Source organism: Macrobrachium rosenbergii, chromosome 7 (assembly GCF_040412425.1).
Source record: "Macrobrachium rosenbergii isolate ZJJX-2024 chromosome 7, ASM4041242v1, whole genome shotgun sequence".
Classification (NCBI taxonomy): Eukaryota; Metazoa; Arthropoda; class Malacostraca; order Decapoda; family Palaemonidae; genus Macrobrachium; species Macrobrachium rosenbergii.
This window is the reverse complement of record NC_089747.1, coordinates 5,141,225-5,147,500: the sequence shown is the minus strand read 5'-3', so window position 1 is coordinate 5,147,500 and position 6,276 is coordinate 5,141,225. Positions and strand designations below refer to the sequence as shown.

At 36.4% G+C, this 6,276-nt stretch overlaps 1 long non-coding RNA gene across 1 annotated transcript in view; it reads right to left on the bottom strand.

Moving 5' to 3' along the window:
- LOC136840055 (uncharacterized) overlaps positions 1-5,594 on the bottom strand; it is a 273,512-nt gene extending 267,918 nt beyond the window's left edge. Inside the window, exon 1 of the long non-coding RNA XR_010853521.1 lies at positions 5,452-5,594. This is a non-coding gene — a long non-coding RNA (uncharacterized lncRNA). The remainder of the gene's footprint in view (positions 1-5,451) is intronic.
- Positions 5,595-6,276: the final 682 nt, after the last annotated feature.

Here is a 6,276-nt window from a genome sequence, read left to right as displayed (position 1 = left end):
ATTTACAGTATAGACAGATGTTAAAAAAAATTAAAATATACAGGCTGATGTAAGAAAAAATTACAGTATAGAGGCTGATGTAAAAAAAACATTTATAGTATACAGGCTGATGTAAAAAAAACTTACAGTATACAGACTGATGTAAAAAAAACATTTACAGTATACAGGCTGATGTAAAAAACCATTTACAGTATACATGCTGATGTAAAAAAAAAAAACATTACACTATAAAGGCTGATGTAAAAAAAAAAAATTACAGTATACAGGCTGATGTCAAAGAACGATTTACAGCATACAGCCTGGTGTAAAAAAAAAAAAAAACATTTAAATCGCTCTCAATCCAACGCCAAAGATTAACTTACAGAGAGAACGAACTCAGTCGCCATGTAACAAGCAGAGGGGCGTAAAATTCAGAGGAGCCTTTCAACCCGAATAAATATCAGGGCCGCATTTGACAACTGGGCCACTAAAGCAAGGCTGGGAGGTGGGAGGAGCCGGGGGAGGGGAGGGGAGACTTTGGGGTGGGGGTGGGGGGGGTGCAGAAGCAATTGGGAAATCGGGGAGAGAGAGAGAGAGAGAAGAGGACAAACTCGTTCCTTTCACGGGGCCTCGTTTGCTCGAAATTTATTTATTTACATTCTCGCGGAACCGAAATCCCAATTGTGTATTTTTCATTATGCAGCGGCCATCCACTTGAAACGGTGTGTGTTGGGAGAGAGAGAGAGAGAGAGAGAGAGAGAGAGAGAGATGCGGTAAGTGAATAGCAACCGAATAAAGTTTGATTTTTTATAAGCTATTGTTCTCCTACTTGATTATTGCATTCCTAGTTTCCAATTTTAATGACATCTAAATTTTTTTCCTTTTATTCCAAAAGCGAAAAAAAATATCCAAACAAGACAAAAAACAATTTCAAAACGGAAAAACGATAACTCAAAAAACAAAAAAATAAAAATAAATAAAATAAACCGATATACCTGTTGGAAAATTGCCATAATGAACCAATTACAATACACACTGGGGTTTACGTAATGTTTATCAAAAAAAATAATAAGCATTTCACACAGGCTAAATTACAATATATATTTTTTCAAAGAAGAAGATATTGGTATAGGACGTTGTTGCGTAATTTCCAGATGGAAACAAATAAAGAAGAAGAAGAAGAAGAAGAAGAAGAAGAAGAAGAAGAAGAAGAAGAAGAAGAAGAAGAAGAAGAAGAGAGAGACTTGTCGACACTGGCATAGTAATATTCAAGTGATAAATAGCTCGCGTCCAAGAGATGAATTACGCGTTGCTCCAAGACATGAATGAATGAATAAATAAATAAATCAGTGAATGAATAAATAAATGAGTGGATGAATAAACAAATGAATAAATAAATAAGTTAATTAACTAACTAATTAATTTGTTAAAAATAGATAGATAGATGATAGATAGATAGATAGATTGATGAATAAATAAATAAATATATAAACTGATAGATAGATAAAGAGATGGACAGATAAATATAAAAAATAATGAATAAACCTAATCTTTAATATTTCATGACTGAGCATTGAAGTAAGATATACGTATTTTACTCCGTGAATAAGTTCTCATAATTATTTTGGGGGTATCTCTTTCCATTCCTCTCTTCTCATACGGTTCCTTTGGTCTCCTTCTACTCAGCTGTCCAACTTCTCTAATAATAATAATAATGATAATAATAATAATAATAATAATAATAATAATAATAATAATAATAATAATAATAATTAATAAGAGGATTTTTATGAAGTATAATATATCGCATTCTGGACTGAAATTGGGCAATTATGTTATCAAACGATAATCCTGCTGCAAAGCAAAGTATCTTGCTCCTTTATTGAGAGAGAGAGAGAGAGAGAGAGAGAGAGAGAGAGAGAGAGAGAGAGAGAGAGAGAGAGAGAGAGGGGACTACTTTTGGGAAACTTATTCATCCTATCGGTCAAAAGTTTGAAGGGTTAAAAACCCCCTTTTCATGGAAAGGCTTTCACTGATGATAATCAACAACAAAAAAAAGGACATTAATAACAATGAACTTCTCTCTTCTTCTTCTTCTTCTTCTTCTTCCTTTTTTGCCCATCAACTTCTACAAAATTTTTCTTGGCGTATTGAACTAATGGTGGTGATTCTTCCATCAAAAGAGTTCAGTCCCTTACAATCTTGAGAATATGCAACGGAGATTTTCGAAAGTTCAACTTTCGAACTGTATTTATAGAATTTTTTAAACGTAGGTCTTATACATTTTTTTAATAATTTCCTCGAATTTCTCCTCCTCCTCCTCACTACCTCACTCCTTCCTAGAAGAAAATATTCTTATCTTGGAGGGATGGAAGGAAAGTCTGTGTGTATACGTGATGACTTCATTCTTTGGTTTAGTGAGTTGCCTATGTAAATCTCTCTCTCTCTCTCTCTCTCTCTCTCTCTCTCTCTCTCTCTCTCTCTCTCTCTCTCTCTCTTCGAAGACAAAATGAGAAGATAGCACAATCATCTTTTACCTGTTCTGAACAGGAATGAGACATACGAAGGAATAAAATCTTTTTATCACTGTTTATACAGAATGATGTATAGGTAATGAGATAGCTAATTGATATTTTTATTCTTAGTATTAGAATAAGTGTTAAAATCAAGTCCAGCGTCGGTCACATTCCTATGAAACTTTATCTAAATAGAATTATACTATTAAGAAATAAAATCTAAAATATAATATAATCTGTACAATTCACTTTGTCAATATAGTGCAAAATCATTTTTGTAATATGTTAATATTAAGGCCACAGTAAGAAAAGTTGTACCCTTATCTAAATAAAATTGTGGCTACACCACACTTTACATTATTCTTACTAATACTCAGCTTTCTAAACAATTCCCTACCATGGTTAGCTAGCTAACTGCACTTCTTCTTCTTTCACCCATCTTACCTATCAGCTAAAAAAACAATAAATAAATTAATAGCAACGCTACTAGTTCAGAAGGCTACTTCAGAGACATTCTGTCACAAAAAACCCAGATAATATTCACTGATGTAACAGAGCAGCCGTGCTTTTTAATAGCTCCCAAACCACATTTTTTAGCTTTCTATAAAAGAAAACTATTGTGCCGGCTTTGTCTGTCCGTCCGCACTTTTTCTGTCCGCCCCCAGATCTTAAAAACTACTCAGGCTAGAGGGCTACAAATTGGTATGTTGATCATCCACCCTCCAATCATCAAACATGCCAAATTGCAGCCCTCTAGCCTCAGTAGTTATTTTATTTTGTTTAAGGTTAAAGTTAGCCATAATCGTGCGTCTGGCAACGATATAGGCTATGCCATCACCGGGCCGTGGTTAAAGTTTCATGGGCCGCGATTGATACAGCATTATACCGAGACCACCGAAAGATAGATCTATTCTCGGTGGCCTTGATTATACGGTGTTCAGAAAACTCGACTGTGCCGAAGAAACTTCGACGCATTTTTTTACTTGTTTACTTTTAAAATTACGTATAATGAAAGTGACGCAGATGTGTAAATAATAAAAAAAAGTTTTGAAAGGAGCTGGATAATGTGCTCCAGTTCCTCACAAATTACATACAGAAGCCTTTTATTTTTTTTTAACTTAGAGAAGTTTTAAAAAAAAAAAAAAGCTTTCATGTAAGTTCCCAGACTGAAAGTTAGCAACACTCACTATTGGATTCTCTTAGAGCCACGCTTACACAAATAACCTCAGCTAGGATGAAATAGCGCTGATGATAAGTGGAACGGGAGTTTTAAGAAGGACTGCATCTTGAACTGCTTGTACTGAAATCTTTGGATATACCATACGGAAGCCGAAATCAAGAGTTACAAGAATTTATAACGCAATGACGTCACAGGTGGGTTATAACAGTATAATGATCAAGACAAGAGTACAGCATCTAGCAATACTTTGAACTATAATTAGCTTAAGTTAGCCTTATGCCATCACTGGGCTTTGCTCAGGCGAGCAGCCAGTAAAGGAATACTTTACCTGTAATAGAGAGGACCCGTAGATGGGCAGTGCCGTCAGTGCACCTCATGCTGTGCACAGTAGTCATTACTTAAGGTTCTTTGCAGCGTGCCTTCGGCCTCTAGTTGCAACCCCTTTCGTTCCTTTTACTGTACCTCCTTTCGTATTGTCTTTCTTCCATCTTACCTTCCACCCTCTCCTAATAATTGATTCACAGTGCAACTGCAAGGTTTTCCTCCTGCTACACCTCTCAAACCTTTTACTGCCCATAGCGCTGAATGACTTCATAGGTCCCAGTGCTTGGCCTTTGGCCTAAATCCTATATTCACTTCGGTTCAATAGAGAGGGGTTTTATTTTTCGGGGGAAGGGGCTGGGTTTTGGACAGGGTGGGGGGGTGGGAGGGAAAGGGTGCTGGGTTTTGGACAGGGAGAAGCCAGACCTCGTAGAACCCTCGCAGGTACCGCTTAGACTCCAACTCTCGCCGAGACTCCACCACTTACTTTCCCTTCGAGAAATGACCGCCATAAAACGGCCCGGGAAAGCTATAAATAGGAAAGCTGCGTCCGAGAGAGAGAGAGGGCGGCACGAGGATATTTTAATGCGAAAGAATGAGTTAATGGCCCCTCCTGGAGGAGATGAAGACGAACGCAGCTTCGGAGAGTTTTAGCGCCGTAAGTCTCGAACGCCTTCGTAATTTTCGCTTTCTTCTTCTTCTTCTTTTTCTTCTTCTTTTTCTTTTTCTTCTTCGAAACTTGGGCTAGGTTAGGTTTCGATTTATGAATAAATTTAAGAAATTAAATTTATTGCAATTAATTTTTTTAACCCTGTATAGGAATATAGGAATGGAAGATAGAATTTAGCCCAAAAGCCCAACCACTGGTACCCATAAGGTCATTCAGCGCCGCGAGGGAAATTAAGAGTAGAAAGGCCTGAAAGGTGTAACAGCAGGAAAGCCTCGCAACCGCACTATGAAACAGTTGATAGGAGAGAGTGGAAAGCAATATATAAGAAAGAATATGAACGGAGCTACAGCAAAAGGAATGAAAGGGGTTGTGCCTAGGGGCCGAAGGGACGCCGCAAAGAACATTAAGTAATGCTTACAGTGCACCGCATGGGGATGCACTGACGAAACTAACCCACTAAGTGATTAACCCTGTATCAAAAATGGGCAGGATAATTTTTATGTGTAAGTAAAGGAACTTAGTGAAGGACGCCCACCTGTGAAGGACACCCAACTATGAAAGACGCCCACCTATGAAGGACACCCACCAATAAAGGACACCCACCTATGAAGGACACCAAAACTATGAAGGACGCCCATCTGTGAATGACAACCCACCTATGAAGGCTACCCACCTATGAAGGCTACCCTCCTATGAAGGACGCCCACCTGTCACGTTGATATCATGCGTCAGAAGTAATGGTCAAAGAGGCTCTCGCCACAATGGGGGTCAAATTCCCCACTTACCTTTACCGATCGTTTCGATGCGAGAAGTTTCCTTTTCTTGACCCCAGATGGCGTTGGCAGCATCGAAAATGCCTTGATTACTCATCAGCATTTGCATTTTGATTCATTTCCTTGCTGGGAAAGTCTTCCACGTTATGTCATTACTCTGTGAAATGGGAAACGAAATCTGTGGTTAGAACCGATATTCTTCTGAATATTCATTTAGACATTATTATTATTATTATTATTATTATTATTATTATTATTATTATTATTATTATTATTATTATTATTGCAAATCTTCTTCACAATCCGTGAATATGTTTATAAAATACAAAATCCACATTTTATGTAAAGTAATGTATTTACAAATGATAAAATAAATTCCCGCCTGCTCAGCTCCTTCTTTAGCTGAAGAAGGGAGCTGAGCAAGCTTCTGAAAGCTCCTTTTTATCATTATAAATATTATTATAATTATTATTATTATTATTATTATTATTATTATTATTATTATTATTATTATTATTAATATTATTCAGAAGATGGCCATTGACTTGAAATTCAAGCTTCCTAAGAATATTATAGTGTTCATTTGAATGATGATAGGAAATACAAAAGGAAGCGATCAGCTATGAGACAAAAAGATAAACGAATAAATAAGCAAATAAATAAATAGATAAAATATAAATAAATGAGTAAAATACAAAGGGAGTGTTTTAGGGTTAATGAATTTCAAAAAGGTTCCCAAAAAAAGATCATTAATATTGGGTACCAACGAAAATTAATTACTTTTTGGGGGGAAAAATTACGACCACAATTTCGATATAGCTCTGAATAAATGTATAA